Source organism: Schistocerca nitens, chromosome 6, assembly GCF_023898315.1.
Source record: "Schistocerca nitens isolate TAMUIC-IGC-003100 chromosome 6, iqSchNite1.1, whole genome shotgun sequence".
NCBI lineage: Eukaryota > Metazoa > Arthropoda > Insecta > Orthoptera > Acrididae > Schistocerca > Schistocerca nitens.
The window spans coordinates 707,739,257-707,765,430 of NC_064619.1; positions in this window are offsets into that span (position 1 = coordinate 707,739,257).

Sequence of the window (26,174 nt, forward strand, 5' to 3'; positions counted from 1 at the left end):
GATGAGAGCCTGTTGAAACATAGACAGTTTCCAGTTTTCTCCACAGAATCCAGAAAAACTCATCCAGTCGTATTTGTAAGAGCATTTAAAAATGTCTTACCAAGAAACTGGACTGAGGCACAGAAGATTAGATATGTAGTAGGCTTCACACAAGGCGACGCACTTTTGTGGGCCACAGACATGGCTGAACAGTGCGTCACCTACGAGAAATATTGGTCTGCTGGGGTCCAAGAAAGACTGCGACGTGAGGTATTCAACCCACAACCGTTCAACCTCAAAAAACGGCGGGTTGAGAAAGTATTTCGAAAAGTACTTGAATAAGACGCGCTATTGGAACAATCCAATACCGCACGTAGATGTTCTCAAAATTCTGAAAAACAGACTACCCGCGAACTTACGCGAAAAATCGGTAACCATACCGGAGAACGACCTTGAATACTTTCTTTCCGTGCTTGACTCAATTGATCTAATATACGAAGAAGAGCCGAGCACAAGTAATCGGAATGAATATTCCGGAACAAATCAAAACAACGGTAACGGATATCATTTTAATGGCAGTGGACAAAACCCACACAGTTGGCATCCGTATGCGACAAGGCCAAATAATGGAACCTGGAATTACGGAAATCGGAGGAATTCGGCGCCACAGAGACGTGAAGACCGAAGGTATAGTACAGATTACGGTCCACGCCGGTATGGAAATGATAGAAATCACGTGAATGATTGGTCAGGCCCGCGTGATGAAAGGCGGCACACAAATGAAAATTACAATAGTTACGGTAATAGGAATGACAGACCAAGGAGGAATAGCGACGGCCGGTCGCAAGAAAATGTTGCACGCAGCGGTCCGGAAACTAATTGGCGACAGAATAACCACTCAGTACACTTTGTAGAGGTAACGGACAGTACTGAAGCAACGCCGTTGTCTCCCCCGGTAAACAACAATCGGTCGTAATGAGCCCCCATCGGCCGACCGATTTGACAACAAGGGGCACAAACAAGCACACATTACATCTTAAACAATTATTTTTAAGATATGATCAGGATGCTACCGTAGAGGATGATCTATGTGAAGAAGAGATGGAAGCACCGGACAAGGTAAGTGACCTCGTGCAGGCTGTAATAACAACAAAAAGATAAGAAAGGTTACAGAATTTAACATTGGACAGGAAGTACTATTACGTACCCACCCAAAATCCTCTAAAATTAAGGCATTAAACAAAAAGTGGGAGTTGTTGTATGATGACCCTTTCATTATAATAGACAAACCTCACCCAGGATGTTATCTGTTAGGTAACACACGAACGGGCAAGGTGAAAGGGTTATACCCCCACAAGGACATCAAGGAATTTTTTCATTAAAGGTTATATGTTATTTTAGCAAAATTGAACTTGTACAACCTTGGATCACATAGTAAAATTGCTGTCATTAACCTAAGAAACTTGCGAACAACTGGGGGCATATGCCAGCTTAAAAACGCATATTTAACCAAACCTAATGAAACATGTGTTACTGTGAGTCTTAACACTATAAAATAAACCATACGGTACTTTTGTAGTCTAACTCAGTTATTTAAGAGAGGGGAACAAAGACAAATTAGCGCGAAGGTTAGAGTTTGTTCGCTTGAGACGAGCAACAAACCACACGTCGAAGTTGCAGTCCAACGCTCAGCTAATGAGCACGTGATAGCTGCATGTCAAGACGAGGTCATTGGCCGCGCTGTAGGCAGCGAGCCGGGGAGAAATCTTCCCCCTTCCCTGTCCGATCAGCTGAGCGTATACAAAGCGCGAAGGCGCATGCGCAGTCGAGTCCAGACGACACGTGGCTCATATTACACGATGGCGGCTATCACGAATAATGTTCACCAACAATGCAGAGTTTTCCCCGCGCCTACAGTCCAGTCGTGGTACGTAAGCGCGCATGCGCGGAACGTTTAAAAGTTTTGAGACCATGCTTACTATGAGACACAGAGACGAAATCCATTCAAAAACAAGAAAGAAAACGGTACACAAGTCTTGTAAATAGTAACTTAGAAAATTTAATTATAAGCTGGTATTACGTAATAAAAGTGAACATACAAGTACATACTGGTCATGGACGGTATTGTAATATTATATTATACTGAGTAAAAATCTTAGCTTGTACGGAAGGAGAAAGAAAATAGAACAAAAAAAATGCGGATATATAACCGGAAGAAAGGCTATGTACACGAGAACAACACACAATTACATATAGGGAAAAAGCAGCAAAGAGGAAATCAAAGAGATAACGCATACATTTACATTACACAGTAGCTAGCGATTTTCAGAATGAACAACAAGGTAAACGTGGGAATTTTTGTGACTAAGGAAAAGAATGACAAGCTTTAAAATAGGAAAATAATAAACAGATCTTTGCAGCGTGAGTAATGAACTGAATCACTCTCAAAACAAATACCTAGGATTTATAGAGAGAGATACACATTAACGTTAGGAAACACCTAAAGCACTCAGCAAACAACTTTGTAAAATATATAAGCTATACACGAGGTTACATGTACGAAAGCTAAAGTGTAAAGGAGGAAAATATGGAATGATTGCGCATTAATGGACCGTAAGGCAGTTATGTATGTAAGAAGAAATATTTAGTTGTAAGTATCATCAGTATAAGGGACGATGCTCAGCACACCCTGAATTATTTTGGAATATTGAGGGAATGGTGCAGGGTACCGAAAAAGAGCCCCACCAGCACAGTGTATATTGTACTGGTAGATGTTTTTTGTGGGTATAAACGTATGTATGAATGTGTGAAAGGCGAAAGAAGCTCTGTACATGTACGGAACCTAAACAACATAGAAGTTTTAAGGAACGTTAAACTCTAAGACAACCTCGTATAAACATGTATACCTAACGTCAAGAAATAACTTAATTAAAACCGTAAGACTCTACGAGTTTACGAGAAAATACGAAAAACCTGATACCCAGTGCAACATTAGCGATTCTTCACTCATGTATGCAAAAGGAAGGTATGAATTACTTTACCCACTTGAAACATGAAAGGAAAAATCATGTCAAAATTATATCTTTCATACATACAAATATTTACAGTCACAAAGAATGAAAATGATATCGCCGCTATACGAGAAACAGGTAAGTAGTGTGATCGACGACCTGTAAGCAAAGGAATCGTCTATAAAATGAATTATGAACAAAAAAGTCATACAGAATATCATGCTGCACTGAAGCTATGAAAGTCTGATTATTCGTGTACATAGATTTTCATGACAACCGATGCATTAAAATGTCTGTATTTTTTCTCCCATGATAACACAAGACGCCTATAAGCGCATTTTAATTGAAGATGATACACGCACACAAGAGCGTGCCGCTATTATGAAACACTGTACATAGTAATAGTAGTTACACCCTGAACTTCATAATTTTATGTTTATATGTCCATGTTAATGTAGGAAATTTTATTAGAGGTAATGATTTACAAGCACACCAGAACGTGCTTAAGCACAAAACACTGTACATATTAGGTTTATGCTACATATAAATTATTATTTCGTGCATTTTCAGTTTTTATACGTAAAAACCGTAGCATACATGTAGTCGTTGCAATTACCCTAAGTAGAAGGTAGAAAATTCCCTTCCCGAGCTGTAGTGGGGCGGCTACAGGTGTATTCTCTGCATGCTGATGCATGTCGTTGCGTATGAAGAATACGTAACGAAGGTAAACCTTAACATATACACGAGTTCAAGAAGGAAAACAAAGGACTTGTTCCTTCTAACTGATTAATGGAAAAAGGTGTGTGTGTCAGTATCTTCCAAGACGAAGAAGCCACTTCGAGTGGTCAAAAATTTTTCAATTTTCGTCGATAGTTTTTTCCTGTAATTAATGTAACCAATGTATTGTATGTGTTATTTGGTATTCAATTGTATGTGATGTATTTTGTATTTCATGCTAAGTCCCGTGACTTAAAATTTTGTGAATACTTATGTACATTGACCAGAAGTATTGAGGGAAATGAATCTCGGTACAATAGGTAAAAGGGGTTAATGCGAAGAAAAAAGTGAAGTGAAAAGAAAGTTTCGATCGCAATACTCGCGGTTAAAGTGGTGTGTGTAGAAATTAAAATTGTGCAAAGTAGTGCTACATTGCAAGTGTCAGCGAGCCTAAGCAAGTGACATCGAAAATTGAAGTTGGTATCGTCAAACGACCCATGGCGTCACAATAAGAAAAGACAATGCCAAACAAGTTTGACATGGTACGCTTCTTACCAGGAGCTGCATCGACGGGATCGTCCTCCGCCTCGCACATAGTGTGGTGTGTTCTTCGGGGCACATATTCCAATGTACCTCGTCGTATCCAGTCTAAGTACTGGAAGGAACTACAAAAAGCACACGCATACTGAGGTTCGGAAGTCTCGACGGTACCCGCACGTCGGTGTATATTCAGTGCACTGGCGCGCGCATTCAACCAACGTCGCCTGCTAACGGACGACCAAACAATCAGGCGCGCGTATCACACGCCCATATTCAACACTGCGGATAGCGAACAAAGCTCGTCGTCCCAGAATAAATACAGAAAGCAAGACAAGGACTTAATTTTCACCTCTGATGAGGAAGGAAACATTTGCATGTAACGTTGTATTCATTGTATATTTGATTGTACAAACTTTACTACATGATTTCATTTTCTCAGTATTAACCAGAACTTTGTATATTAGGATTAAGGTTTGTAAATATTAGCATAAGTATACCAAAAAACTGACACACACTCAGAAATACCAAAGAATTCACAGTGCCATGAAAATGAGACAAAAAAAAGAAGTTTGTAAATAAACGAACCCAAACCTATCAATTGCAAGGTCTACTACTGTATCCTGTCAATCAAATAAAATTTTCTAGTGACAGTATACAGTAGGGGGGCAGTTGTAATGACACATTCCTATGCAGAGACATACAATATCTTAAAAGCTGCGCCAAGGATAAATTGAGAGGCATGTATATTATAATCTTTGTAAAGTTCACATTGGATTCTCTTTTGTTTCATACTACAAGAAGGAGCTAAGGGACACTTTCGATTGTTGCCTTGTGGAGGATGGACGTGATTTTTGGACTGTGCGGAAAGGCAGCCATGTAGTTAGTAATTATGGTTTGTGCGACGAGCACAGCAAGTCTTATTGTGTTGTGAATAAAAAATAGTTAAAAGTATCGAAGTGTTACGAAAATTATTTATAGCGACGTAGCATTGTATTCCTTGGTTTCCACCGTCTTCGTGAAGTGAACCGATGCCGACTCATGATGGTACACACGGTCAACAAAGAGAAGAACATCGATGGCGACTAATGAATTAATATTGTGGCAGAAGGACTAATTCTACGTCTAAGGTGAGAACTCTGATTAAATCAACAATGACGTGGAATTTAAAATGTAAAATGTTTTTTTATTTATTTCGCCACAGTATGTTGGGGTGGGGCACAACGAATGTAGTGTGTGGACATACACGTTGAGCATGTCAGTCTCGCGGGAGGCGTGCGCGAGATAGTCCCTGCAGTCGCACTATCATCTGTGCCCTCGGTGGCTCAGATGGACAGAGCGTCTGCCATTTAATAGGAGATCCCAGGACCGACTCCCGGTCGAGGCACACATTTCACCTGTCCCCGTTGATCTATATCAACGCCCAAGCGCAGCTGACGGTATTACTATAATTCTAATTTCATCCACGTCATAGCTCGTACGTTCAACTTTGGCACGGACAAAAGCGTCGTGGCATGGAAGCAATGAGGACTGGGTAGGTCGCTGACGGGAGATGGCACCACACGTACACACGCAAGTTATCTAATTCCAGTAAATTCCGGGGAGGGGTCGATGAGCTCTGACGTCACATTTCAGACGCGTTCGACACACTGGTCAGCGGAACAGCACGGACTATTTAGCACGCCTCCCGTTTGACCTAATTTCTGAACATGTATTGAACACACTGATGTAGTGTCCCTGCTCATTAGCCTCTTTACTTGAGGCGTCTTGGCCGTTCCCGTAAGAATTCGAGGTTGGTGTGCATCTGTATTGAAGGTATCATTGACCGTGGTCGCCTTAATTATATAAGTGCTATGTGTTTTCTCGGATATATACTACCGCAAATAATGAGGCTAATGAGCAAAGGCACTACTGACGGGAGGCGTGCTAGGGTAGTCCTCGCACCTGCAGTGACCACTGTGTCCGGATGGAGTAATGGTCAGCGCATCTGCCTGGTAAGCAGACCACCCGAGTTCGAATCCCAGTGTGGCAAAAACGTTTCAATTGGCCCCATTGACATGAATCAATGCCCACTGGCAGCTAATGACTTTAATTCCGTTATGTGTTGAGCGCTTTTATCTCCCCTGTTTTCTATATATGTGTACTGGACATACAAGAGTTAAATGTTTGACTAGCAATCTGATCTAAATATTGAGGCAATCTATACGTGCTGCCACACAACCCATTCCAACTATACGACATAAACGAAATAGCTTTACAAACGAGGAAATATTGTACTTAATGTTTTCTTCGTAGACGGCTGAGGATGACATGCCAGGTGTACATGAAACCGGAATCTGGTTGCAATAATTACATGTCCGAAGTTTGAAACTTATAAACAATATTTTATTCAAAATAATCTCCATTGCTATTTATAAATTCCTCTCATCTATCCGGGACGCTGTGGATGCCACGCAAAAAAAAACGTCCTTTTTTTAAAGCTAACCAGTCATACGAACTGAAGCGTTGTTCCATGAGAGTGTCTCGTAGTGATGGATAGTAGAAGTCTGGAGAATAAGCCGCATAGCCTAGTATTTCCAAACGGAACTCCTCGATCGTTTCCCTGACCCGTTTTGCTGTGCGTGATGGGGCGTTATCACGCAGCAATATTACTTCTAATTGCCTTTTTCCAGACATCGGTCGTTTTTCATGTAACGCTCGATTTAAATCGGTCATTTGCTGTTGGTAGCAATCAGTGTTAACTGTTTCACCAGGTTTTAGCAGCTCGTAATAGATGACACCCTTTTGATCCCACCAAATACAGGGCATTGTCTTCTTTTCAAAGTGACTAGGTCTTGCATTGGATGTCGATGGTTTGCCAGGATTCACCCATGATTGAGGATTCTCAAAATACAGAGTGCGGCGCCGTTCATAGTACGATATTAAAAACACATCAGGCAGTAACTGTAATTTATTAATTACCTCTTACGTCAGTTAATAGTTAAAGCTATGCCATTTACTAATGTGTAAGTCACTGTCCATTGCGTGGATTACTTTTTGAATATGACTCCTGTCAAATGATGTCCCCTCTCCACAACACATTCATCTAGGCGGCGTTGGAAGCTTTTCATAACTCGACGTAACGCATTCCCTGGGACATTGCCGACGCAGTTCTGATGCGATCCTTCAACTCAGGAGTGATGGCACAACGTGTTGGGAACACTTCTTGCTTCAGGTAGCCCCAAAGGAAAAAGTCTGCACATGAAAGGTCAGGTGAGAGAGGCGGCCAGGAAATGTCACCAAAACGGGAAATTACTCTGCCGGGCAATGTCTGTCGCAAGAAATCCATGCAAATTCTGGCTGTACGTGAGGTCGCTCCGTCTTGTTGAAACCATAACTGTCCCACATCCACATCGACCTTACCTAATTGGGGAAGAACGAAGTTTTGCAGCATCTTTGGGTAGCTTTCACTGGCAACAGTTACAGCCACACCGCTGCCGTCCTGAAAGGGCCAATAACCCCAAACGAATCAACTCCACCCCACACTGTGAGACGAGAACTGTGCCAGGGCTCGATTAGCAAAAAAATGGTTTAAATGGCTCTGAGCAATATGGGACTTAACTTCTGCGATCATCAGTCCCATAGAACTTAGAACTACTCAAATGACATCACACACATCCATGCCCGAAGCAGGATTCGAACCTGTGACAGTAGCGGTCGCGCGGTTCCAGACTGTAGCGCCTAGAACCGCTTGGCTACTCCAGCCGGCGCTCGATGTGCAGTTCATGCGGGTTTACATCACTCCAATAACGCATATTCTGTTTATTCACTGAACCACATAACTCGAGCTTCATCTGGCATCAGGATAGTGAGCAACATTTGTGGATTTTGGGGAAGGACATTAGGCATGGTTGAACAGAAAGTTTTACGTGAGACCCAGTCGCGAGGCCTAATTTCCTGGACAATCTACAGCTTATATAGGTGAAAATGGAGATCTTCGTGCAATATTCTCCTGAATGGGCGATCGGACATATGCACAGCTTGCGCATGACAACGAGCATATCTTTTTGGGCTACGCAATAGTGCAGCAAGAACATTTTCCACGGATTCTGGTGTCCACACAGTTCTTTCACTTCTGCCCGGTTTTCCATTGCAAACAGAACCTGTTGCTCGAAATACACGTACAGAACTCACAATGGTCCTTCCATCTGAAACTTTCCCATGACGTCCCAAGTTGAAATTGGTGAAATAGACGCTGGGTAGCAATAACAGAGTCGTTATTCTTGAAATAACTTTCAACAGCAAAGTCACAATGCTGAGCACGCCACCGCTCCATATCACAGTCACACTCAACATGGCATCTCATTAGTACACTAATCCTGCATGATCTTCCACGCATTCCTCCAGTACGTCATTGTACTACGCAAGTCAAATTACGCTATGAACGCTGCCGCCGAACTCTGTATATCCATCTTTCATCACCTGTCACTATTCGATGTAGAAATGACTTTTTTTCGTGTTTGGTGAGCAGCATTTCACAAGTGATCTTGCCGGCCGCGGTGGTCTCGCGGTTCTAGTTGCGCAGTCCGGAACCGTGCGACTGCTACGGTCGCAGGTTCGAATCCTGCCTCGGGCATGGATGTGTGTGATGTCCTTAGGTTAGTTCGGTTTAAGTAGTTCTAAGTTCTAGGGGACTGATGACTACAGCAGTTGAGTCCCATAGTGCTCCGAGCCATTAACAAGTGATCTTTCGACTTGCCTGATGTCGTTCACTCAGGTTATGCGGAACCCATTTTCCCACTTTCTGCACCTTTCCCACAGTTTCCAACCGAAGACAACCGGCTTCCTGCGGCCCATTAAATTGTTCCACAAGTTCCTGTTGACTCTGAGTATCATCTTCATCCAAAAAGATCCGCAAATCGTTGTCTTCTAACTTTTTCGGTGGTTTCCCGCGCTCATCGTTTCTCACGTCAAAATCAGCACTTTTGAATTTTTTTAACCGCTCGAGACACAGTGTTTTCCCAAGAGCATGTTCGCCGAAATCTTCGACAAGCATTCGATGCTATGCCGCAGCAGTTTTCTTCAAATAATAACAGAAAACCAATGCTGTCCGCAAATCATAGTTCGTAGGCACAAAACTCGACATATTTACAGGTTTGAAACAGACACCGATGTACCGAACTTATACTGGGTGCTGACGTTCGTCGTAAGCTCTTACAGAAAGCAGATGTCGCTGTAGACGTGGTCTCACGGGCCCTACACTGTAGGGAAATTCCGGTTTCAAATTTCTACACTTGGTACAACATTCTGGTGGAGAATACGTGTACGAGTTATTTTTATTTATCAGGTGAACGACATTGAACAATCAGCTGATGAAGAATGGCTGCAAATATTAACGATATAATTTCCATAAATGCGAATACAACGTTCCCTTAGCGGCAATCAAATATTTTCGTTGGTCCGTGTTGATTCCGAGATTAAATTAGATGATGACTGTCATTTGGAAACTTATCTCGTTTAAGTCCATTGTGCGTGTGGCCGGTCCAGGCAACACGTTTCCTTGTGAGCTACTGCGTTCAGTCCTCCCACGAGAAACGCGCCGCAGCGGGTATACGTTAGTATGTGGATGAATGTTCGCGGACATATAGCACCATAATGGGCAGTGCGAGGGGTTTAGGCAGATCGGCTAAACGGCGGCTCGCGTCGTTAATTGCGTAGCAACGGTAATGCAGCAGGCCGGCGTCAGATAGGCCCATTAGCTGTGTGGGGCCGAGACTGAATAATAGAGTCGAGGTAGGCCACTTGAGGTGGCCGGCGGGCTCACCGCCCGTGTATCGATCCGAGGACCACCTTCACGGTAGCAGGTAGCCTTCTGGGAAGTCTTACTGCGTCAGTAGCACCGGTGTCGTCCTCCGCCTGATTCCGCCGATGGAGCTCGCTTCCAGGGACAGATTTATCTGACTGTTATACCCGGTATTTCTTTAAATTATTCCTGGAATTTTAGTCTCACCCCGCAAGGCGTATCGACAGCGGTACTGAAAGCTATTCGGTGTGAAAGACTGTTTAAAAATTGTGGGAATCTTCACAACGTTTCTAAAATGAAGATCAAAACACAGTAGTGCGCCAAATTAAGGACGAAGATAACTTTCGCATAATGTGTCACTGCGGAATAACATAGTACGATGAAACTTGGACCATACGAACTCCTATAGTACAGTACAGTACAGAAGATGCAAGGTGACAATTACTAAACTACAAGCAATAAAAGCGTCATAAGTTCATAGTACAGTACAGTACAGAAGATGCAAGGTGATAATTACTAAACTACAAGCAATAAAAGCGTCATAAGTTCTGAACGATTTTCGTTAGGAAGTTCAAACTGCGCGCTTAGCGGCAGGGCATGATGGGAATTAGTTTGCGCATGCCCACGCCCGTTGTCCCTATTGGTAATTTGCATTTGCAGATGTCACAGTACAGCATGCCTCAGCATATAGCGCTATTGAAGGCCTACTGTTGTTATTGTGGTCATCAGTCCAGGGACTGGTTTGATGTAGCTCTCCATGCTACTCTATCCTGTGCAAGCTTCTTCATCTCGCAGTAACTTCTGCAATCTATATCCTTCTGAATATGCTTAGTGTATTCATCTATTGGTCTACCTTTACAATTTTTACCCTCCACACTGCCCTCCAATACTAAACTGGTGATCCCTTGATGCCTCAGAACATGTCCTACCAACCGATCCCTTCTTCTAGTCAAGTTGTGCCACAAACTTCTCTTCTCCCCAATCCAATTCAACACCTCCTCATTAGTTATGTGATCTACCCATCTAATCTTCAGCGTTCTTCTGTAGCATCACATTTTGAAAGCTTCTGTTCTCTTCTTGTCTAAACTATTTATCGTCCACGTTTCACTTACATACGTGGCTACACTGCATACAAATACTTTCAGAAACGACTACCTGACACTTAAATCAATACTCGACGTTAACAAATTTCTCTTCTTCAGAAACGCTTTCCTTCCCATTGCCAGTCTACATTTTACATCCTCTCTACTTTGACTATCATCAGTTATTTTGCTCCCCAGATACCAAAACGCACTTGCTACTTTGTCTCATTTCCTAATCCAATTCCCTCAGCATCAAGCGATTTAATTCGACTACATTCCATTATCCTCGTTTTGCTTTTGTTGATGTTCATCTTATATCCTCCGTCAAGAGACTGTCCATTCCGTTCAACAGCCCTTCCAGGTCCTTTACTCTCTCTGACAGAATTACAATGTCATCGGCGAACCTCAAAGATTTTATTTCTTCTCCTTGGATTTTAATACCTACTCCGAACTTTTTTTGGTTTCCTTTACTACTTGCTAAATATACAGATTGAACAACATCGGGGATAGGCTATAACCCTGTCTCACTCCCTTCCCAACCACTGCCTCCCCTTTCATGCCCTTCGACTCTTGTAACTGCCATCTGGTTTCTGTACAAATTTCGCTCCCTGAATTTTACCCCTGCCACTCTCAGAATTAGAAGGAGTGTATTCCAGTCAAGACTGTCAAAAGCTTTCTCTAAGTCTACAAATGCTAGATACGTAGGTTTGCCTTTCCTTAATCTTTCTTCTAAGATAAGTCGTAGGGTCAGTATTGCCTCACGTGTTCCAACATTTCTACGAAAAACAAACTGATCTTCCCCGAGGTCGGCTTCTACCCGTTTTTCCATCCGTCTGTAAAGAATTCGCGTTAGTATTTTGCAGCTGTGACTTATTAAACAGATTGTTCGGTAATTTTCACATCTGTCAACACCTGCTTTCTTTGAGATTGGAATTATTATATTCTTCTTGAAGTCTGAGGGTATTTCGCCTGTCTCATACATCTTGCTCACCAGATGGTAGAGTTTTTTTAGGACTGGCTCTCCCAAGGCTGTCAGTAGTTCTAATGGAATGTTGTCTAGTCCTGGAGCCTTTTTCCGACTTAGGACTTGTAGTGCTCTGTCAAACTCTCCAAGCAGTATCGTATTTCCCATTTCGTCTTCATCTACATCCTCTTCCATTTCCATAATATTGTCCTCAAGTACATCGCCCTTGTATAGACCCTCTATATACTCTTTCCACCTGTCTGCTTTCCCTTTTTTGCTTAGAACTGAGTTTCCATCTGAGCTCTTGATATTCATACAAGTGGCTCTCTTTTCTCCAAAGGTCTCTTTAATTTTCCCATAGGCTGTATCTATCTTACCCCTAGTGAGATATGCCTCTACATCCTTCCAATTGTCCTACAGGCATCCCTGCTTAGACATTTTGCACTTCCTGTCGATCTCATTTTTGAGACGTTTGTATTTCATTTTGCCTGCTTCATTTACTGCAATTTTATATTTTCTCCTTTCATCAATTAAATTCAATATATCTTCTATTACCCAAGGATTTCTTCTAGCCCTCATCGTTTTACCTACTTTATCCTCTGCGTCCTACACTATTTCATCTCTCAGAGCTACCCATTCTTAATTTACTGTATTTCTTCCCCCCCATTCCTGTCAACCGTTGCTTAATGCTCTCCATGAAACCCTCTACAACCTCTGGTTATGTCAGTTTATCCAGGTCCTACCTCCTTCAATTCCCACATTTTTGCAGTTTCTTCAGTTTTAATCTACTGTTCATACCAAATAGATTGTTCTCAGAGTTTACATCTGGTCCTGGAAATGTCTTATAATTTAAAGCCTGGTTCCTAAATATCTGTCTTACCATTATATAATCTATCTGAAACCTTCCAGTATCTGCAGGAGTCTTCCATGCATACACCCTTCTTTCATGATTATTGAAACAAATGTTAGCTATGATTAAGTTATGCTCTGTGCAGAATTCTACCAGGTGGCCTCCTCTTTCATTTCTTACCCCCAATTCCGTATTCACCTACTACGTTTCCTTGTCTTCCTTTTCCTAATATCGAATTCCAATCACCCATGACTAATAAATTTTCGACTCCCTTTACTGTCTGAATAACTTATTTTATCTCATCACACATTACATCAATATCTTCGCCATCTACGGAGCTAGTTGGCATATAAACTTCTATTACTGTGGTGGGCGTGGGCTTCGTATCTATCATGGCCATAATATCGCGTTCACTATGCTGTTTGTAGTAGCTTACACGCACTCCTATTTTTCTATACATTATTAAACCTACTCCTGCATTACCCCTATTTGATTTTGTATTTGTAACCCTGTGTTCACCTGACCAGAAGTCTTGTTCCTCCTGCCACCTAACTTCACTAATTCCCATTATATCTAACTTTAAACTATGCTTTTCACTTTTCAAATTTTCTAACCTACCTGCCCGATTAAGAGATCGGACATTTCACGATCCGATCCATAGAACGCCAGTTTTCTTTCTCCAGATAACGAGTAGTCCGGTCCCGGAGATCGGAATGGGGGACTGTTTACCCTCCGGAATATTTTACCCAAGAAGACTCCATCATCCTTTAACCATAAGGAAACCTGCGTGCCCTCGGGAAAAATTACGGCTGTAGTTTCCCCTTCCTTTTAGCCGTTCGCAGTACCAGCATAGAAAGGCCGTTTAGGTTAGCGTTAGAAGGCCAGATCAGTCTATCGTCCAGACTGTTGCCCCTGCAACTACTAAAAAGGCTGCTGCCCCTCTTCAGAAACCACGCGTTTGTCTGTCCTCTCAACAACAAGGTCCACGGTTCAGTGTGTGTGGGGGGGGGGGGAGGGGGGGAGGGGGGGGCGGTGTGGAAGGCCTACTATGCGAGCAATAAAAGTCAAACTACGGCTCAAAGAAAATTTGGGTCAGAGTCCAAGCTGAAGACGACGGGTCCAAGTGTGGTAACAATCAAGAATTTGATTCCCAAGTTTGAGACAGCGGGTAGCGTTAGTGATGACATTGTTGGTATTGTCGCTCGTCCAAAAATGGTGAAAACGCTTGAAATCAATGGGAAGACACGCGCTGTGTTTTAAACCAGCCCCAGAAAATCGATCAGACAAGCTGTACCACAACTGGGAATGAACCGGAAAACACTGCGACAGATTGTTTTCGAAGAGTTGTATCTCCTCCCATACAAAATTCAAACCCATCAGCCATTAAGCCTCAGGGCCATGAAACAGCGGTTGTATTCCGTCAACATTATTGCCCACGGAACTGACGAATAGGACTTTGAAGTGAATGTGGTTTGGTTTAGTGATGAAGCCCACTTTCGTTTGGATGGGTTCGTCAATACGCAAAATTGGCGCATTTGGGGGACTGAGAATCCGCATTTCCCGATAGAGAAGTCTCTTCACCCTTCAACGGGTGACAGTCTGGTGTGCAATGTCCAGTCACGGAACTATCGGTGCGATTTTCCATGATGGCACGATGACTACCCAACGGATCGTGAAGGTTTTGGAAAGTGATTTCATCCCCATTATGCAAAGTAAGCCTCATATCGACAAGATGTGGGTCATGCAAAACGGACCTCGACGCTATCGGAAAAGGAGAGTGTTTGATGTACTGGAGGAGCACTTTGGCGACCGCATTCTGTTTCTGGGGTACCCAGAAGCCACTGGCATGGGCGTCGATTGGCCGTTACATTCTTCGGGTCTGAACACATGTGACTCCTTTTTGTGGGGCGACATTAAAGACAAGATGTGCAGTAACAATCCGAAAACCATTTCTGAGCTGAAACCAGACATTCACGAGGTCATCGATGTTCCGACACTTCAGCGGACCATGCAGCATTTCGCTATTCGTCTGCGCCACATCATCGCCAACCATCGCCACGTATATCGGAGGTCTCATAACCTAAATCCGAATATCTCTAGTGACGTTTACATGTTGAATAAAATGTGTGCACGCCGTAGTTTATAAATAATTGTTTTTCCAAATAGTTCAATAATTGTCACCCTACAGCTGACGCGAATAGTCATGGAGACGAACAGTATACTACACCGAACCAGAATATTTAAACAATATCTATATAATTAAATGCTGGTCTATAAGTTGAAAATTAACTGAATGTCTGTAAAGACTGCAGGTCTGGTTGACATTAATGTTTGTAGTCTGTCAGATGCGAATCAAATTAAATTCAATTAATGATGTTCGTTAATTGACTAGGTTTTTTCTTTTGCACTTAAGGATTCAATGTCTTCATCGTCTACCAGGTGTTGAATCTGCGTCTTGAAGACCACACAAAAGTAAATGTTATTAGCTCTTGTTATCGAGCAGGTACCAGCACTGCATAATACATCTGCCAAAGAAACCTGATAAACTTTGCTGAAATTATTCATCGGCGAATGACTTTCTCTGTCATGAAATGCTGCGTCTGATTCCCAAATCAGGGAGTTCGTCTAATGTGTTACGACAAAGCTCAGCGTAAAGGATGATCCAGTGTTCTGGTTATGTTCAACATTAACATGAAATTCCTATTCTTCACGCCCGGGTTCCCGGGTTCGATTCCCGGCGGGGTCAGGGATTTTCTCTGCCTCGTAATGACTGGGTGTTGTGTGCTGTCCTTTGGTTAGTTGGGTTTAAGTTGATCTAAGTTCTAGGGGACTGATGACCATAAATGTTAAGTCCCATAGTGCTCAGAGCCATTTGAACCATTCCGATTCTTAAACTTTCACTCGAGTTGCAATGACCGCATTGCAAGATTTCACCAACCAGTCAGATTTCATGCTTTGCTGTGTCTTTCATAGAGGAAGTTCGTACTACATGAAATAGGACTCAGTAACTATCGAGTAATTCGCTGAAAGTACATTTATTAATGGAGGTAATTATATAGTTTAAGAAATTCCATTGTTCAGAACTTAAGTATCCTTGAATACAGCGAGTAGATTCTATTCCCACAACGGACTTACGACAGTAAGTCAATTTTTATCAGCAGTTTAGTTATATTCTTTTTTATTTTAATAGTACTGTCATTTTACGTTGATGACGCATGCTTTGCTTATTTTTTGTTATATCTTTGCAATTTTCAAGCTCCTAGGTTAGTTCGTTATCGCTGCCGTGCTGTTAATCGTGGTTGCTCCGCTGTCTTTTTGCAGCAATGAGGAACAACGTTCAGTGATCCATTTTTTGTGGTAGGAAGGCGTATCAGGGGTCTAAATTGATCGAACACTTTCGTAAAATACGGGAACAGTGATTTGCCACAACGGAGTGTCTACGAACGTATTGAAAAATTCCGAAATTGTCGCACAAGTGTTACGCATGACGAAGGAGCCGGACAACCGCTTACAGCCACAAATGAGGAAACCATTGAGCGTTCACGTGAAATGATTCTCTTAGACAGACGATTAACTATTGACGAAGTGGCACATCGTATGAAAATTAGTCACGGTTGTGCCTACGAAATCAGTGACAACATACTTGTGTTTCACAAAGTTTGTGCAAGATGGGTCGCAAAACAACTCGGACAATTGCATAAACAAACGCACTTGGAAATCTGCAAAAACCATTTGGATCGCTATGGTAACGAAGGGGATAACTTCTTAGACAGGATCATTACTTGTGACGATATAGGGATCCGTCATAGCGACCCGGAGAGTAAATAGCAGAGTATGGAATGGAAACATCCAAATTCGTCGTGCAAGAAAAAGTCAAGACCCAACCGTCGGCAAGAAAACTGATGCTTACGGTTTTTTAGGACGCAAAAGGACCGCACATTATGGGGAAAGGGGCACAACAATAAACAGTGTACGTTACAGTGAGGAGCTTACTGCCAGGCTAAAGTCTGCAATTCGAAGCAAACGCTGAGGATTGCTGTCAAAATGTGTTATGTTGTTGGACCACAATGCCCGTCCGCATACTGCTACCCACTCTGCTGAAACGCTCCAGAAACTCGAATTTGAAGTACTGAATCATCTTCCATATAGTCACGACCTTACCCCTTCTGACTATCACCCGTTTGGTCCACTCACACTGGCATTAAGGGTCGCTCGATTTGCCTTGAACGAAGCAGTGAAAGAAGCGGTGCATTCCTGGCTCCCAGCTCAACCAAGAACCTTCTTTTATGACGGCATCAGGAAGCCTGTACAACGATGGGCCAAGTGCGTTGAAATGCAAGGAGACTATTTTGAGAAATGATATTCCTGTAAGTTTGCTATTTGATTACAATAAAATTTTATAACTGCTCTGCTGATAATAATTGACTTACCCTCGTAATTTGATAAATTACAACTTTTTCCTTAACTAGAAGTAATCTGAAAAAAATGTCTTGAGTGCGTACTGCTGTCCCATGGAGTAAGAGTTTCTCGTTCCAGAGAGTACAGAGCTAACTCACTACAGTCGCTTCTGTACCACTGCTGGCTATTTAGGCCGCGTAGCAAAACTTCATATATACGCACTTTACACACACACCGTACCGATAAGTTCTTAGAAGAATGGAGACAGTGTAACAGAAATGACACTTTTCTTCAAAAACAATAATTACCTTAAAGTAACCGTGGTCTATGATGGTTCCCTGAACATTAAAAAAGGCGGGACGTGGTTCTTGATAAGGTGTGAGATCACAACGGACAACATTGCGTTCTCTGCAAGGCGCGGCCATGCTGACAACAAGATTCATAATGAGGTATTGTGGCAGGGCGGTCCATTCCTTCGCCAGTGCAGGGTACAAATACTGGACGGTCGTTGGTTCATGCGGACGCGCTGCATTACGCCTCTCTAACGCATCCTACACAGTCTTCATGGAACTAAAGTTGGAGGAAGAAGATGACCAGTCCATTCGTAGAATATACTCTCGTTCCAACAACTCCTACAGCTGCACTACTCGATAGAGTTGCTCATTGTCATCCATAAAAATGAATGAGAGGCGAATGAACCTGAGGTAGGAGACCGTGTCACAATAACGTTGCCCGGTTAGTGTACCTTGATAAAAGATTTGGAGGTGAGTTTCCGTGCAACATTAGGTCTGCTCACATCATAACATCTGGATCCCAACGACCATACTACGCGTCGCGTTCTAGTGGCAGTCGAAAACAACGTGCAGGTCGTCGGACTGAGAGACTACTCCAATGCAGTTTCCGTGCCACTGTACATCGTGAGTTTCCGTGCATTCCAGTAGTGTTAAATGTGGTTGTTAGTTGCAGCCGCTGATTGACGTGGTTCGCTTCTTCCCTGTTACACAATGTAGCCGTCATCTGCAGCCAGTGTTGTCTCTGGGCCATGTTCTATAGAAGAAAAGCAGCACAGAGCTCCTTCACTGCTCGCTTATTGACACACGCAGTCTTTTTCCGTTCCTTCAAATTCCTCGAGTTGCGGGGCCAGTCCCATTTGGCAATACGGTCGTGTTGTGAGTGGGCTGCTTCTGTGCTGGCAGCGCTGTGCAGCGCTTTGCGTTGGATCCCTGACTGCGCTTTCTTTGTAAGGGACTCTGTGGCTGGCTGGACTCATTGTTGGAAGTTAACCGCCAGTACTGTTGGACAGTTGGAAGTTAGTCGCCAGCAGTGATGGAAGTACTGTTGCGCAGCTGGAGGTGAACAGCCAGCAGTGATGGATGTGAGATGTCAGCATTGATGGAGGGCAGAGGCCTGAAGTGTTAGCGTAGGCTAACGATCTGGACGGAGACTGAATGTTATTCATGATTATTTACCTTTGTACTAGATGTCAATTACGATATATATTCGTGTCTGAACTGGATGTCACATTATTAAGGTAAAAAAAATTATTTTGTTTAAAACCAAATCTTTCCTTTGCTAACCACATGCCTATTAGTAGTTAGTGGCTTTAGTAGTTAGAATCTTTTATTTAGCTGGCAGTATTGATGCTCGCTTTATTGCAGTAGTTCGCGCAATGAGGATTTTTGTGAGGTATGTACTTAACGAAATGTATAGGTTATTGTTAAGATTTCTTTTTACTCAGACACATTCTTTTGAATTAATTATTTGAAGTGAGGTTGTAATTTTTTTTCAGCATTCACATTGCGTTGCGCTACAATATTGTGGGTCAGGGTTGACATGATAAGAAAAAGTAAAGAGAAAGTAGTACGTTCAGATTCACTCACCTGTTTCAGAATCAAATAACGTAGAACCTTCTCAGTCATTCTGCAATTTAAGTACAGACACACTCATTTAAATAAAGAAGTTTCAATGTTCACCTCACGTCATTTGACATCCAGCTTCCTGTTCCCGTCTGGGTGACCTCTGTCAACGTATTCTCGCACTTCCATTCATTTTCACCGAGTAGTTAATACGAGGGTTGTTTTTTAAGTAAGGGCCGTTCGCGCTTATAGTCCCGTAGTTCGCGCGGACGCCGCAACAAGCCACCGCGCCACTTGCGGGCATCCTTCCCGTTCACACTGATGCAAGTTGCAGCTGTGTAGCTGCCGTGTACGCATCGCTGTGCTACTTTATAATGTTTACGATTATTGAATCGCCCGCCGCGTGTGAGACACGGTCAGTGATACGTTTCTTGACCGCGAGAAGCCTATCAGCTGCAGAAATTCATCGTCAGTTAACAGAAGTTTATGGCTTGAATGCAATGAGTGAAGGTAAAGTGCGCCAATGGGTTAGAGAGTTCAAAAATGATCACTGATGATTTGGTGGCTGCAGTTGAAACAAAGATTCGTGAGGACAGAAGATTCACAATTTCCGCTCTTTCTTTGGAATTTCCACAAGTTTCAAGATCGGTTTTGTACAAAATTGTGTCTGAAAACCTAAACTTTAAGAAACTGTGTTCTCGGTGGGTACCCAGACTCCTCACAGAGGACCACAAAGGGAAGAGATTTGCCACTTCATTGGACTTTTTGATTCGTTACGAGGAAGAAGGGGATGACATATTGAGTCAAATTGTCACTGGAGATGAAACATGGGTATCCCATATCACTTCCGAAAGCAAGCGACAATCGATGGAATGGTGACACACAACCTCACCCGTCAAGGTCAAAGCCAAACAGACGCTGTCAAAGCGCAAGATTATGGCAACTGTGTTCTGGGACCGGCGCGGTGTTTTGCTAGTGGACTTTATGCCACGAGGAACGACAATCAACTCAGATGCCTACTGTGCAACTCTAAAGAAGCTCCGCAGAGCAATTCAAAACAAAAGGCGCGGCATGCTGACAAAAGGAGTTTTGCTCCTGAACGATAACGCTAGGCCTCACACCTCTCAAAAGACTCGGGAGTTGATTGATTCTTTTGTCTGGGAAGTTTTGGACCATGCACCATACAGCCCCGACCTTGCTCCTAGCGATTTTCACCTTTTCCGGTACCTGAAACACCATCTTGGCGGGCAGCGCTTCAATGATGACGATGAAGTGAAAGCGGCCGTGAACTCTTGGCTGTCGGAGCAGGCGGCCGAATTCTTTGAAGAGGGAATTAAAAACTTAGTTGTACGGTACGACAAGTGCTTAAATAAACAAGGCAACTATGTAGAAAAATAGGTAGAAGTGTGTAGAATCAGAAAATAGAAGTATTTTTACAAAAGTATTTATATCTTTTTTTAAAAAATAAAAACGGCCGTTACTTAAAAAACAACCCTCGTATGTCTTGTTACTTCATTTATCTCGCCCTTAAGTTTTGCAGCGCAGTTTGTGTGGAATTAATTGGTGGAGGTAATGAGACGGTCAGGGGATGGGGCTGCATAACATTGACGATATATCAAGAGCTGTTGGATTAAGCAGATGGTCATGAAAATCGTTTTCCGGAGGTAAAAAGCAATATGGGCATCACAAGTCTAATTTGTGCCTTGTTGTGGAAGTATAATAGTGGGAACAGTTTGGATTTTACTACGTGGGATATGCTGGTAACCGACGGATTGTTGGTGAATGAATGTGGCAAGGAAGGGAATATTTCTAGGAGGGAAGTGAGCCCCAAAATTAAACTACAAAGGATTCACATACGTTATCCTAGACGCCCGCTTACAGCTCCATCTCGATCTTTCCATCAAGGGCAATACCGGATCTCTGTATGGCGTCTCATAGTAGCAGCAAGAGGAGCCGGTTTTCCAGCAAGCTTCTGCCACATACGCTAACATAACCCCTAGAGACTGTCCTTCAGGAATCCGGAAAGTACGCGCCGCAGGAATCGAAGGCAGTTCCGCTCTTTACGTGCTTATGGAAAGATACTTTCCACGTATTTCTAGTATTCCCAACACACCTTCAGCGACGTATGTGCTGAAGTGTCAATGTAATTACGTTGCTTTATTCATCCCTTTGTCTCCCTTTACAACTATTATCCCTCAAAATTCCCTCCATTTCCAAACTGACGACTTTTTCATTGCCTAGGATGTGTTCTATCAGCCGATCCCCTCTATTGCTAAAGTTATTTCATTAACTAAATCTTCCTCCAGTTCGACTGGATAATTTCTCACTAGTTACTCAATGAACCCGTCTGATCTTCAGTATTCTTCTGCAGCGTCGTCACATTTCAACTGCCTCTATTCTCTTTTTGTCTGAACTTCTTATCGCCCTCTTTTCATTTCCCTGCTAGCCTGTACTCCAGGCAAATAAACAGCGTCAGTAAATACTTCTAATACTTCAGTTTATATTAGATTTTAACAAATCCCTCATTTGATGATGTTCGTGCTGTAACCAGTCTGCGTTACACCGAGTGTCCCAGAAGTGTTTCTCTGATTACAAACATTCATAAGGCATAGAATATAACAGATAGACAAACACTTTTTATGTTTAATTGTATGTTATGCGTTCAAGTTGTTGTGTAAAAACATACTGTTGCTTTGTTTGTTACAGAGTCCTGTGACGTAGACATAGCCGAATTGAAAACCATTTGCAACCAGCGTCTACTCAAAGCAGGAGAAAAGACCTTTGTGCCCTCTGGTATCAGGAGACATAGTCACCAAACACAGTCCAGAGAAAATTCGGGACGGCGTACCGTAGACAGCCACCAGATAATAAAGGTATCAAGATGTGGTATGCGAAGTTGAAAGAAACGGGGAACGTCTGTGATCTCCCTAGAACAGACAGGCCTGGAACTGATGCGCAGACAAATCAGACAGGGAGGGACGGCTTCGTGAGAAGTGTCAAGAAGTCAGTCCGCAGAGCCTCACTGGAGTTACAGATTCGATTCCGAAAACATCAGTGCATCGGATCCTACACAAACAACTTTTGCTCCATGCGAACAAAGTCTACGCCATGCAGTGCCTCCAACCAACGAATCACAGTGCTCGTTATGACTTTGCTGTTGCCATGCTGGTTGAGGCTGAGAAAGGTGATGACTACCTGAAACGTTTATTTTTCCCAGAGGGAGACACATTTCATGTGAACTGTTTTTGGTGACTCTCTCGTGATACTACATGATACATTGAGATTTCTCCTGATGTGATTATAAGTTGTTTGCAAATGGTGTACGATTCTGTTACTGTTATGGCACTGGACCGCATGACAAACAAAGTAACAGTGAGTATGTATCTACACAAAACTGCAATATGTCACATGCAAATCAAAATAGAAAGTATTTGCCTGTGTATCACACATTGATCATCCAGAACATTATTGCCACCCACAGTTCAAAATAAAAAGTATTTGCCTGTGTGTCACACCCTGATCAGTCGGAACATGATGGCCAACTAGCTGATGTCTACCTTTGCACGGATAACAGCGGCAACGCGTTGTAGCACGGAAGTAATGTGGCCTTGTCAAGTCGCTGCACAGAGTTGGTTACGCATCTGCACACACAAGTCACCTAATTCCCGTAAATTCCGGAGAGGGAGGGGGGTGGGGGCGGCAATGAGCTCTGACGCCACATCCAATTACACCCGAGATGTGTTCGACTCGATTCAGATCTGGCGAGCTGGTGAGCCAGCACATCAACTGGAACTCGCAAATGTGTTCCTCGAACCACTCCATCACACTCCTGGCCATGTAACTTGGTGCATTATCTTGTTGAAACATGCCACTGCAGTCGGGAAACACGATCATCAAGAAGTGGTGTACGTGCGATACTCGTTGGCCGCCGTGATGCCTAGCACGAGCTCCACTGGACCAATGGATGCCCACGTGAATGTTTCCCAGATCATTATGGAGCCGCTGCCAACTTGTCGCCGTCCCGCAGTAAAGGTGTCATGGAGCTGTTCCCATGGAAATCGACGGATTCGCGCCCTCTCATCGATATTATGAAGACTGTACCTGGATTTGTCAGACGAAGCATTGCTCTGCCACTGCCATGTCCAGAGTAGATGGTCACGTGAAAGTTTCAGTCGCAGCTGCCGATGCTGTGGTGTTAACATTGACACATGCACATGTGGTCGGCTGCGGAGGCCCATATGTTAGGAGTTTTCGGAGCACTGTGTGTGCAGACACACTTTCACTCTGCCCTGCATTAAAATCTGATGTTACCTCCTCCGCAGTGCGCCACCTGTCTTGTTGTATCACTTTGCTCAGCCTACGATCTAGGACACCTGCAGTGAGGGGCGGCGGCTCACCCCGTGTTGAAGACACTTACCACAGCACTCCTCAAACACCCGATATGTCGTGCAGATTCCGAAATGCTCGTGCCGAGCCGCCAGGTTATCACAATCTGCCCTCGGCCAAACTCAGATCGCGTGCCTTCCCCATTCTACACACGGACAGCACGGTCACTGAAGCTACATGCAACGTGTGTGTCTCTGACTAGCAGTCATTCCTCGCCATGTGACGCTGCTATCGGCTGGACTGATTTGTATCAATATTAGGTCTGTGGTCATAATGTTCTGGCCGTTCAGTGTACTTCATGCCCTATGAATATATGCAACCAGGAAATATTTCTGTGACAGTCGGTATACATTTTCTGCTTTGTCAATCCTCAGTCATTTCCCAGCCAAAACTCATCATCTACTTTTAGTGTCATTATCTAATCTAAATCCTTCAGCATCATCTGATTCCATTCTCATATATTTCAAGAAACACGTTTTATTTTTGTAAATATTCATCGAATAATGTCGTTTGGAGTGTCCGCCGTAGGAACACTTACTACCCTTGTAAAATGTTGCTGATGTGGAGACCAAAATCTCGCCCCGGCTCGTTGGTGTAATTCGGTACACACTGTCGCTTAGCGGACGAACTTGATGCATATCAGACAATTACTGTAATTGCCTTCTCAAATACTTAATGGTTAGAATTAAACAGTTCGTTCTTAATTAGGAGACACCTTCTAAGGTATCCCTTATTTCAGATAAAAGGCCATTTTACCTTATTTACAGTTTTAGTATTTCACATACTTGAAGTGGATGTATCAGCGTTACAGTACTTGGGCAGTAAGGAGTGAGCGTTAAGTTTCCCATGCTGGCTAGCGGAGGCGGTTGGCCACCAGGCGTTTTCAGAGCCATTGGGATGAGTTGCCGATGCAGCAATCGCTCGTGACGTCAGCAAAAAGATACGTATGGAAAATACATTTATTCTAGCACGAATCAGGCAATTGTTCTTATAAGTATTTGCTAACAAAGGTGTCTTTTTCCACTCAGACATTAGGAGAAGTCTACAGGTCATAAATACCATCTTTCAGTAGTTTTACAATGCCTGGAAACTTTTATATTTGTAAATGAATGAATAACTTTAGCATAACTGCAGATGTACAGTCGGACACGAACTATACCTATTGTACGCTCAAGTTTCCGACTGTGTGCCATAGACAGTAGTCGTCTATAGAAAGCCTTTCGATGTAGTTGACGGTAGGTCGTGGTCTGGTAACGTTAACACCTTATAATCAGTGTGAACAAGTTCACTCTAAAGTGTTTCTTAAATAAATTCACTATAATGGCATTCCGTGTAAAAATTATTTTCACAAAAAGTTTTTACCACTCCATTGCGTAAAACATAGATAATAGTACTTTCAGGATCCGACGGCGATGCTACGACTCTGAAATGGGAAATAAAACTACGAGAGCATTTCCACATAACAGGTAGGAAGAATTCGAACGTGGCGGTTCACCGAATCATTTCAAGGACGGACGCTTAATAATCGCAAAACACGGGTGGCAAGTCGTGGCCTGTTATACTGTACGCGCCTTACCATTTACGTACCCACCACCTAAACTGAGACATTTCTGGAAGTCTAGTACAAGTCGAGAAGTGGTGGTGGTGGTGGGGGGGGGGGGGGGCTTCTTGCAAACTTTGTGCATACGCCATGGGAGTGCTGGGATTCACTATAGCCGCCCGGAGTGGCCGTGCGGTTCCAGATGCTACAGTCTGGAGCCAGGCGACCGCTACGGTCGCGGGTTCGAATCCTGCCTCGGGCATGGATGTGTATGATGTCCTTAGATTAGGTTTAATTAGTTCTAAGCTCTAGGCGACTGATGACCTCAGAAGTTAAGTCGCATAGTGCTCAGAGCCATTTGAACCATTCACTATATTTTGTATATAATTACACTACACACAGTGCTGTCCAGTCACTTAAAAGGGCACCAGGTTGTGTTTAAAGCGCCTACAAGAAAATATGGACCCCTCCCAGCCTGGTAACACGGCGTAAGAAGAGTAGCCGTAAAACGGTCCTAAGTGACAATGGACGGAGACAAGTTTCAAATCTTGCCAACGACAAGCGATTCCAAACCTGACACGAAATGATGTTGTCAGTGAATACAGGTATACGTGAACCAGTTTCCGAGCGGACATTATTGACGCAATGAGCATTTGAAGCTGCACGACTTCAATGGACCAAAAAACCTCAGACGACGGGCAGTAGCTTGATTATTGGAAGCGTGTTGTGTGGTTTCTACAAGATGTTATTTGGCCTCTTTTTTTAAATGACGCAAGGCTTCTGGAGCATCGGCAGCTCAATAAAACGATTTACCCACAGTGTGTGGAGGCTGTACCTCAGAACAGAGACGGTTCTATGACGTTTCAGAAGCGTTTCTTCTACAATGAATTGGGCCCACTTATTCGGTTATCGTAAACACGAACCAGGATGTTTATTTCAAAGTTCTCGTTTACGAAATGTTGCTCTCTATTCCACATCGTCGTCATGGGTATGCTGTGGAAACTCCTGTCTTCCAAGGTGAAACTAGCCGTTCTCACAAGGCAGCACGCTTACATTTGTGGTCTGACTAACA